The following is an 11,159-nucleotide window of genomic DNA, read 5'->3' on the forward strand; positions in this document are numbered from 1 at the left end:
ACTCCAGCCTATTTTTGCGTTCAGTATGCATCATTCAAAGCGACGTCATCAATTTCCAACACGTTCTGACATCATTTGCTGTCATTCAGTCATTTACCGATTTGTTTAGGGAGCTAAATGACGGTGAAATTGAAAATCACTACAAAATGAGCTCTGAAAATGTTGCAACTTGGCATGGTATCATCATTTCGCCCGCATAGCATGTGCAAAAGAGTAGAGAGGGTCACGGCGAAAACTGGACGCACCTCGTGTACAAACTGGACAATCTCTTTCGGAGTATTAGGGTTTCGGACGAGAACTCATCTGTTACACGGGCACTTCAATTGTTTTTAAACTTATTTGAACTCCAGCCTTTTTTGTGTTCAGTATGCATCATTCAAAGCGACGTCATCAATCCAACACGTTCTGACATCATTCGCTGTTTTTCAGTCATTTACCGATTTGTTTAGGTAGCTAAATGACGGTGAAATTGAAAATCACTACAAAATGAACTCTGAAAATGTTGGAACTTGGCATGGTATCATCATTTCGCCCGCATAGCATGTGCAAAAGAGTAGAGAGGGTCACGGCGAGAACTAGACGCACCTCGTGTACAAACTGGACAATCTCTTTCGGAGTATCAGGGTTTGGGACGAGAACTCATCTGTTACACGGGCACTTCAATGTTTTTTAAACTTATTTGAACTCCAACCTATTTTTGCGTTCAGTATGCATCATTCAAAGCGACGTCATCAATTTCCAACACGTTCTGACATCATTTGCTGTTTTTCAGTCATTTACCGATTTGTTTACGGAGCTAAATGACGGTGAAATTGAAAATCACTACAAAATGAACTCTGAAAATGTTGGAACTTGGCATGGTATCATCATTTCACCCGCACAGCATGTGCAAAAGAGTAGAGAGGGTCACGGCAAAAACTGGACGCACCTCGTGTACAAACTGGACAATCTCTTTCGGAGTATCAGGGTTTCGGACGAGAACTCATCTGTTACGCGGGCACTTCAATGGTTTTTAAACTTATTTGAACTCCAGCCTATTTTTGCGTTCAGTATGCATCATTCAAAGCGACGTCATCAATCGAACACGTTCTGACATCATTTGCTGTTTTTCAGTCATTTACCGATTTGTTTAGGTAGCTAAATGACGGTGAAATTGAAAATCACTACAAAATTAACTCTGAAAATGTTGGAACTTGGCATGGTATCATCATTTCGCCCGCATAGCATGTGCAAAAGAGTAGAGAGGGTCACGGCGAAAACTGGAGGCACCTCGTGTACAAACTGGACAATCTCTTTCGGAGTATCCGGGTTTCGGATGAGAACTCATCTGTTAAACGGGCACTTCAATGTTTTATTAACTTATTTGGACTCCAGCCTATTTTTGCATTCAGTATGCATCATTCAAAGCGACGTCATCAATTTCCAACACGTTCTGACATCGTTTGCTGTTTTTCAGTCATTTACCGATTTGTTTTGGGAGCTAAATGACGGTGAAATTGAAAATCACTACAAAATGAGCTCTGAAAATGTTGCAACTTGGCATGGTATCATCATTTCTCCCGCATAGCATTTGGAAAAGAGTAGAGAGGGTCACGGCGAAAACTGGACGCACCTCGTGTACAAACTGGACAATCTCTTTCGGAGTATCAGGGTTTCGGACAAGAACTCATCTGTTACACGGGCACTTCAATGTTTTTTAAACGTATTTGAACTCCAGCCTATTTTTGCGTTCAGTATGCATCATTCAAAGCGACGTCATCAATTTCCAACACGTTCTGACATCATTTGCTGTTTTTCAGTCATTTACCGATTTGTTTAGGGAGCTAAATGACGGTGAAATTGAAAATCACTACAAAATGAACTCTGAAAATGTTGGAACTTGGCATAGTATCATCATTTCGCCCGCATAGCATGTGCAAAAGAGTAGAGAGGGTCACGGCGAAAACTGGACGCACCTCGTGTACAAACTGGACAATCTCTTTCGGAGTATCAGGGTTTGGGACGAGAACTCATCTGTTACACGGGCACTTCAATGTTTTTTAAACGTATTTGAACTCCAGCCTATTTTTGCGTTCAGTATGCATCATTCAAAGCGACGTCATCAATTTCCAACACGTTCTGACATCATTTGCTGTTTTTCAGTCATTTACCGATTTGTTTAGGGAGCTAAATGACGGTGAAATTGAAAATCACTACAAAATGAACTCTGAAAATGTTGGAACTTGGCATGGTATCATCATTGCGCCCGCATAGCATGTGCAAAAGAGTAGAGAGGGTCACGGCGAAAACTGGACGCACCTCGTGTACAAACTGGACAATCTCTTTCGGAGTATCAGGGTTTGGGACGAGAACTCATCTGTTACACGGGCACTTCAATGTTTTTTAAACTTATTTGAACTCCAGCCTATTTTTGCGTTCAGTATGCATCATTCAAAGCGACGTCATCAATTTCCAACACGTTCTGACATCATTTGCTGTTTTTCAGTCATTTACCGATTTGTTTAGGGAGCTAAATGACGGTGAAATTGAAAATCACTACAAAATGAACTCTGAAAATGTTGGAACTTGGCATGGTATCATCATTTCGCTCGCATAGCATGTGCAAAAGAGTAGAGAGGGTCACGGCGAGAACTGGACGCACCTCGTGTACAAACTGGACAATCTCTTTCGGAGTATCAGGGTTTGGGACGAGAACTCATCTGTTACACGGGCACTTCAATGTTTTTTAAACGTATTTGAACTCCAGCCTATTTTTGCGTTCAGTATGCATCATTCAAAGCGACGTCATCAATTTCCAACACGTTCTGACATCATTTGCTGTTTTTCAGTCATTTACCGATTTGTTTAGGGAGCTAAATGACGGTGAAATTGAAAATCACTACAAAATGAACTCTGAAAATGTTGGAACTTGGCATGGTATCATCATTGCGCCCGCATAGCATGTGCAAAAGAGTAGAGAGGGTCACGGCGAAAACTGGACGCACCTCGTGTACAAACTGGACAATCTCTTTCGGAGTATCAGGGTTTGGGATGAGAACTCATCTGTTACACGGGCACTTCAATGTTTTTTAAACTTATTTGAACTCCAGCCTATTTTTGCGTTCAGTATGCATCATTCAAAGCGACATCATCAATTTCCAACACGTTCTGACATCATTTGCTGTCATTCAGTCATTTACCGATTTGTTTAGGGAGCTAAATGACGGTGAAATTGAAAATCACTACAAAATGAGCTCTGAAAATGTTGCAACTTGGCATGGTATCATCATTTCGCCCGCATAGCATGTGCAAAAGAGTAGAGAGGGTCACGGCGACAACTGGACGCACCTCGTGTACAAACTGGACAATCTCTTTCGGAGTATCAGGGTTTGGGACGAGAACTCATCTGTTACACGGGCACTTCAATGTTTTTTAAACGTATTTGAACTCCAGCCTATTTTTGCGTTCAGTATGCATCATTCAAAGCGACGTCATCAATTTCCAACACGTTCTGACATCATTTGCTGTCATTCAGTCATTTACCGATTTGTTTAGGGAGCTAAATGACGGTGAATTTGAAAATCACTACAAAATGAGCTCTGAAAATGTTGCAACTTGGCATGGTATCATCATTTCGCCCGCATAGCATGTGCAAAAGAGTAGAGAGGGTCACGGCGAAAACTGGACGCACCTCGTGTACAAACTGGACAATCTCTTTCGGAGTATTAGGGTTTCGGACGAGAACTCATCTGTTACACGGGCACTTCAATTGTTTTTAAACTTATTTGAACTCCAGCCTTTTTTTGCGTTCAGTATGCATCATTCAAAGCGACGTCATCAATCCAACACGTTCTGACATCATTCGCTGTTTTTCAGTCATTTACCGATTTGTTTAGGTAGCTAAATGACGGTGAAATTGAAAATCACTACAAAATGAACTCTGAAAATGTTGGAACTTGGCATGGTATCATCATTTCGCCCGCATAGCATGTGCAAAAGAGTAGAGAGGGTCACGGCGAGAACTAGACGCACCTCGTGTACAAACTGGACAATCTCTTTCGGAGTATCAGGGTTTGGGACGAGAACTCATCTGTTACACGGGCACTTCAATGTTTTTTAAACTTATTTGAACTCCAGCCTATTTTTGCGTTCAGTATGCATCATTCAAAGCGACGTCATCAATTTCCAACACGTTCTGACATCATTTGCTGTTTTTCAGTCATTTACCGATTTGTTTACGGAGCTAAATGACGGTGAAATTGAAAATCACTACAAAATGAACTCTGAAAATGTTGGAACTTGGCATGGTATCATCATTTCACCCGCACAGCATGTGCAAAAGAGTAGAGAGGGTCACGGCAAAAACTGATCGCACCTCGTGTACAAACTGGACAATCTCTTTCGGAGTATCAGGGTTTCGGACGAGAACTCATCTGTTACGCGGGCACTTCAATGGTTTTTAAACTTATTTGAACTCCAGCCTATTTTTGCGTTCAGTATGCATCATTCAAAGCGACGTCATCAATCGAACACGTTCTGACATCATTTGCTGTTTTTCAGTCATTTACCGATTTGTTTAGGTAGCTAAATGACGGTGAAATTGAAAATCACTACAAAATTAACTCTGAAAATGTTGGAACTTGGCATGGTATCATCATTTCGCCCGCATAGCATGTGCAAAAGAGTAGAGAGGGTCACGGCGAAAACTGGAGGCACCTCGTGTACAAACTGGACAATCTCTTTCGGAGTATCCGGGTTTCGGATGAGAACTCATCTGTTAAACGGGCACTTCAATGTTTTATTAACTTATTTGGACTCCAGCCTATTTTTGCATTCAGTATGCATCATTCAAAGCGACGTCATCAATTTCCAACACGTTCTGACATCGTTTGCTGTTTTTCAGTCATTTACCGATTTGTTTTGGGAGCTAAATGACGGTGAAATTGAAAATCACTACAAAATGAGCTCTGAAAATGTTGCAACTTGGCATGGTATCATCATTTCTCCCGCATAGCATTTGGAAAAGAGTAGAGAGGGTCACGGCGAAAACTGGACGCACCTCGTGTACAAACTGGACAATCTCTTTCGGAGTATCAGGGTTTCGGACGAGAACTCATCTGTTACACGGGCACTTCAATGTTTTTTAAACGTATTTGAACTCCAGCCTATTTTTGCGTTCAGTATGCATCATTCAAAGCGACGTCATCAATTTCCAACACGTTCTGACATCATTTGCTGTTTTTCAGTCATTTACCGATTTGTTTAGGGAGCTAAATGACGGTGAAATTGAAAATCACTACAAAATGAACTCTGAAAATGTTGGAACTTGGCATGGTATCATCATTTCGCCCGCATAGCATGTGCAAAAGAGTAGAGAGGGTCACGGCGAAAACTGGACGCACCTCGTGTACAAACTGGACAATCTCTTTCGGAGTATCAGGGTTTGGGACGAGAACTCATCTGTTACACGGGCACTTCAATGTTTTTTAAACGTATTTGAACTCCAGCCTATTTTTGCGTTCAGTATGCATCATTCAAAGCGACGTCATCAATTTCCAACACGTTCTGACATCATTTGCTGTTTTTCAGTCATTTACCGATTTGTTTAGGGAGCTAAATGACGGTGAAATTGAAAATCACTACAAAATGAACTCTGAAAATGTTGGAACTTGGCATGGTATCATCATTGCGCCCGCATAGCATGTGCAAAAGAGTAGAGAGGGTCACGGCGAAAACTGGACGCACCTCGTGTACAAACTGGACAATCTCTTTCGGAGTATCAGGGTTTGGGACGAGAACTCATCTGTTACACGGGCACTTCAATGTTTTTTAAACTTATTTGAACTCCAGCCTATTTTTGCGTTCAGTATGCATCATTCAAAGCGACGTCATCAATTTCCAACATGTTCTGACATCATTTGCTGTTTTTCAGTCATTTACCGATTTGTTTAGGGAGCTAAATGACGGTGAAATTGAAAATCACTACAAAATGAACTCTGAAAATGTTGGAACTTGGCATGGTATCATCATTTCGCCCGCATAGCATGTGCAAAAGAGTAGAGAGGGTCACGGCGAGAACTGGACGCACCTCGTGTACAAACTGGACAATCTCTTTCGGAGTATCAGGGTTTGGGACGAGAACTCATCTGTTACACGGGCACTTCAATGTTTTTTAAACGTATTTGAACTCCAGCCTATTTTTGCGTTCAGTATGCATCATTCAAAGCGACGTCATCAATTTCCAACACGTTCTGACATCATTTGCTGTTTTTCAGTCATTTACCGATTTGTTTAGGGAGCTAAATGACGGTGAAATTGAACATCACTACAAAATGAACTCTGAAAATGTTGGAACTTGGCATGGTATCATCATTGCGCCCGCATAGCATGTGCAAAAGAGTAGAGAGGGTCACGGCGAAAACTGGACGCACCTCGTGTACAAACTGGACAATCTCTTTCGGAGTATCAGGGTTTGGGATGAGAACTCATCTGTTACACGGGCACTTCAATGTTTTTTAAACTTATTTGAACTCCAGCCTATTTTTGCGTTCAGTATGCATCATTCAAAGCGACGTCATCAATTTCCAACACGTTCTGACATCATTTGCTGTCATTCAGTCATTTACCGATTTGTTTAGGGAGCTAAATGACGGTGAAATTGAAAATCACTACAAAATGAGCTCTGAAAATGTTGCAACTTGGCATGGTATCATCATTTCGCCCGCATAGCATGTGCAAAAGAGTAGAGAGGGTCACGGCGACAACTGGACGCACCTCGTGTACAAACTGGACAATCTCTTTCGGAGTATCAGGGTTTCGGATGAAACTCATCTGTTACACGGGCACTTCAATGTTTTATAAACTTATTTGTACTCCAGCCTATTTTTGCGTTCAGTATGCATCATTCAAAGCGACGTCATCAATTTCCAACACGTTCTGACATCATTTGCTGTTTTTCAGTCATTTACCGATTTGTTTAGGGAGCTAAATGACGGTGAAATTAAAAATCACTACAAAATGAACTCTGAAAATGTTGGAACTTGGCATGGTATCATCATTTCGCCCGCATAGCATGTGCAAAAGAGTAGAGAGGGTCACGGCGAAAACTGGACACACCTCGTGTACAAACTGGACAATCTCTTTTGGAGTATCAGGGTTTCGGACGAGAACTCATCTGTTACACGGGCACTTCAATGTTTTTAAAACTTATTTGAACTCCAGCCTATTTTTGCGTTCATTATGCATCATTCAAAGCGACGTCATCAGCTTCCAACACGTTCTGACATCATTTGCTGTCTTTCAGTCATTTACCGATTTGTTTAGGGAGCTAAATGCCGGTGAAATTGAAAATCACTACAAAATGAACTCTGAAAATGTTGGAACTTGGCATGGTATCATCATTTCGCCCACATAGCATGTGCAAAAGAGTAGAGAGGGTCACGGCGACAACTGGACGCACCTCGTGTACAAACTGGACAATCTCTTTCGGAGTATCAGGGTTTCGGATGAGAACTCATCTGTTACACGGGCACTTCAATGTTTTATAAACTTATTTGTACTCCAGCCTATTTTTGCGTTCAGTATGCATCATTCAAAGCGACGTCATCAATTTCCAACACGTTCTGACATCATTTGCTGTTTTTCAGTCATTTACCGATTTGTTTAGGGAGCTAAATGACGGTGAAGTTGAAAATCACTACAAAATGAACTCTGAAAATGTTCGAACTTGGCATGGTATCATCATTTCGCCCGCATAGCATGTGCAAAAGAGTAGAGAGGGTCACGGCGAAAACTGGACGCACCTCGTGTACAAACTGGACAATCTCTTTTGGAGTATCAGGGTTTCGGACGAGAACTCATCTGTTACACGGGCACTTCAATGTTTTTAAAACTTATTTGAACTCCAGCCTATTTTTGCGTTCATTATGCATCATTCAAAGCGACGTCATCAGCTTCCAACACGTTCTGACATCATTTGCTGTTTTCAGTCATTTACCGATTTGTTTAGGGAGCTAAATGCCGGTGAAATTGAAAATCACTACAAAATGAACTCTGAAAATTTTGGAACTTGGCATGGTATCATCATTTCGCCCGCATAGCATGTGCAAAAGAGTAGAGAGGGTCACGGCGAGAACTGGACGCACCTCGTGTACAAACTGGACAATCTCTTTCGGAGTATCAGGGTTTGGGACGAGAACTCATCTGTTACACGGGCACTTCAATGTTTTTTAAACGTATTTGAACTCCAGCCTCTTTTTGCGTTCAGTATGCATCATTCAAAGCGACGTCATCAATTTCCAACACGTTCTGACATCATTTGCTGTTTTTCAGTCATTTACCGATTTGTTTAGGGAGCTAAATGACGGTGAAATTGAAAATCACTACAAAATGAACTCTGAAAATGTTGGAACTTGGCATGGTATCATCATTGCGCCCGCATAGCATGTGCAAAAGAGTAGAGAGGGTCACGGCGAAAACTGGACGCACCTCGTGTACAAACTGGACAATCTCTTTCGGAGTATCAGGGTTTGGGATGAGAACTCATCTGTTACACGGGCACTTCAATGTTTTTTAAACTTATTTGAACTCCAGCCTATTTTTGCGTTCAGTATGCATCATTCAAAGCGACGTCATCAATTTCCAACACGTTCTGACATCATTTGCTGTCATTCAGTCATTTACCGATTTGTTTAGGGAGCTAAATGACGGTGAAATTGAAAATCACTACAAAATGAGCTCTGAAAATGTTGCAACTTGGCATGGTATCATCATTTCGCCCGCATAGCATGTGCAAAAGAGTAGAGAGGGTCACGGCGACAACTGGACGCACCTCGTGTACAAACTGGACAATCTCTTTCGGAGTATCAGGGTTTGGGACGAGAACTCATCTGTTACACGGGCACTTCAATGTTTTTTAAACGTATTTGAACTCCAGCCTATTTTTGCGTTCAGTATGCATCATTCAAAGCGACGTCATCAATTTCCAACACGTTCTGACATCATTTGCTGTCATTCAGTCATTTACCGATTTGTTTAGGGAGCTAAATGACGGTGAAATTGAAAATCACTACAAAATGAGCTCTGAAAATGTTGCAACTTGGCATGGTATCATCATTTCGCCCGCATAGCATGTGCAAAAGAGTAGAGAGGGTCACGGCGAAAACTGGACGCACCTCGTGTACAAACTGGACAATCTCTTTCGGAGTATTAGGGTTTCGGACGAGAACTCATCTGTTACACGGGCACTTCAATTGTTTTTAAACTTATTTGAACTCCAGCCTTTTTTTGCGTTCATTATGCATCATTCAAAGCGACGTCATCAATCCAACACGTTCTGACATCATTCGCTGTTTTTCAGTCATTTACCGATTTGTTTAGGTAGCTAAATGACGGTGAAATTGAAAATCACTACAAAATGAACTCTGAAAATGTTGGAACTTGGCATGGTATCATCATTTCGCCCGCATAGCATGTGCAAAAGAGTAGAGAGGGTCACGGCGAGAACTAGACGCACCTCGTGTACAAACTGGACAATCTCTTTCGGAGTATCAGGGTTTGGGACGAGAACTCATCTGTTACACGGGCACTTCAATGTTTTTTAAACTTATTTGAACTCAAGCCTATTTTTGCGTTCAGTATGCATCATTCAAAGCGACATCATCAATTTCCAACACATTCTGACGTCATTTGCTGTTTTTAAGTCATTTACCGATTTGTTTAGGGAGCTAAATGACGGTGAAATTGAAAATCACTACAAAATGAACTCTAAAAATGTTGGAACTTGGAATGGTATCATCATTTCACCCGCACAGCATGTGCGAAAGAGTAGAGAGGGTCACGGCGAAAACTGGACGCACCTCGTGTACAAACTGGACAATCTCTTTCGGAGTATTAGGGTTTCGGACGAGAACTCATCTGTTACACGGGCACTTCAATGGTTTTTAAACTTATTTGAACTCCAGCCTTTTTTTGCGTTCAGTATGCATCATTCAAAGCGACGTCATCAATCCAACACGTTCTGACATCATTCGCTGTTTTTCAGTCATTTACCGATTTGTTTAGCTAGCTAAATGACGGTGAAATTGAAAATCACTACAAAATGAACTCTGAAAATGTTGGAACTTGGCATGGTATCATCATTTCGCCCGCATAGCATGTGCAAAAGAGTAGAGAGGGTCACGGCGAGAACTAGACGCACCTCGTGTACAAACTGGACAATCTCTTTCGGAGTATCAGGGTTTGGGACGAGAACTCATCTGTTACACGGGCACTTCAATGTTTTTTAAACTTATTTGAACTCCAGCCTATTTCTGCGTTCAGTATGCATCATTCAAAGCGACGTCATCAATTTCCAACACGTTCTGACATCATTTGCTGTTTTTCAGTCATTTACCGATTTGTTTAGGGAGCTAAATGACGGTGAAATTAAAAATCACTACAAAATGAACTCTGAAAATGTTGGAACTTGGCATGGTATCATCATTTCACCCGCACAGCATGTGCAAAAGAGTAGAGAGGGTCACGGCGAAAACTGGACGCACCTCGTGTACAAACTGGACAATCTCTTTCGGAGTATCAGGGTTTCGGACGAGAACTCATCTGTTACACGGGCACTTCAATGGTTTTTAAACTTATTTGAACTCCAGCCTATTTTTGCGTTCAGTATGCATCATTCAAAGCGACGTCATCAATTTCCAACACGTTCTGACATCATTTGCTGTCATTCAGTCATTTACCGATTTGTTTAGGGAGCTAAATGACGGTGAAATTGAAAATCACTACAAAATGAGCTCTGAAAATGTTGCAACTTGGCATGGTATCATCATTTCGCCCGCATAGCATGTGCAAAAGAGTAGAGAGGGTCACGGCGACAACTGGACGCACCTCGTGTACAAACTGGACAATCTCTTTCGGAGTATCAGGGTTTGGGACGAGAACTCATCTGTTACACGGGCACTTCAATGTTTTTTAAACGTATTTGAACTCCAGCCTATTTTTGCGTTCAGTATGCATCATTCAAAGCGACGTCATCAATTTCCAACACGTTCTGACATCATTTGCTGTCATTCAGTCATTTACCGATTTGTTTAGGGAGCTAAATGACGGTGAAATTGAAAATCACTACAAAATGAGCTCTGAAAATGTTGCAACTTGGCATGGTATCATCATTTCGCCCGCAT

This window comes from Aegilops tauschii, chromosome 7 (genome assembly GCF_002575655.3).
Source record: "Aegilops tauschii subsp. strangulata cultivar AL8/78 chromosome 7, Aet v6.0, whole genome shotgun sequence".
Taxonomy (NCBI): Eukaryota; Viridiplantae; Streptophyta; class Magnoliopsida; order Poales; family Poaceae; genus Aegilops; species Aegilops tauschii.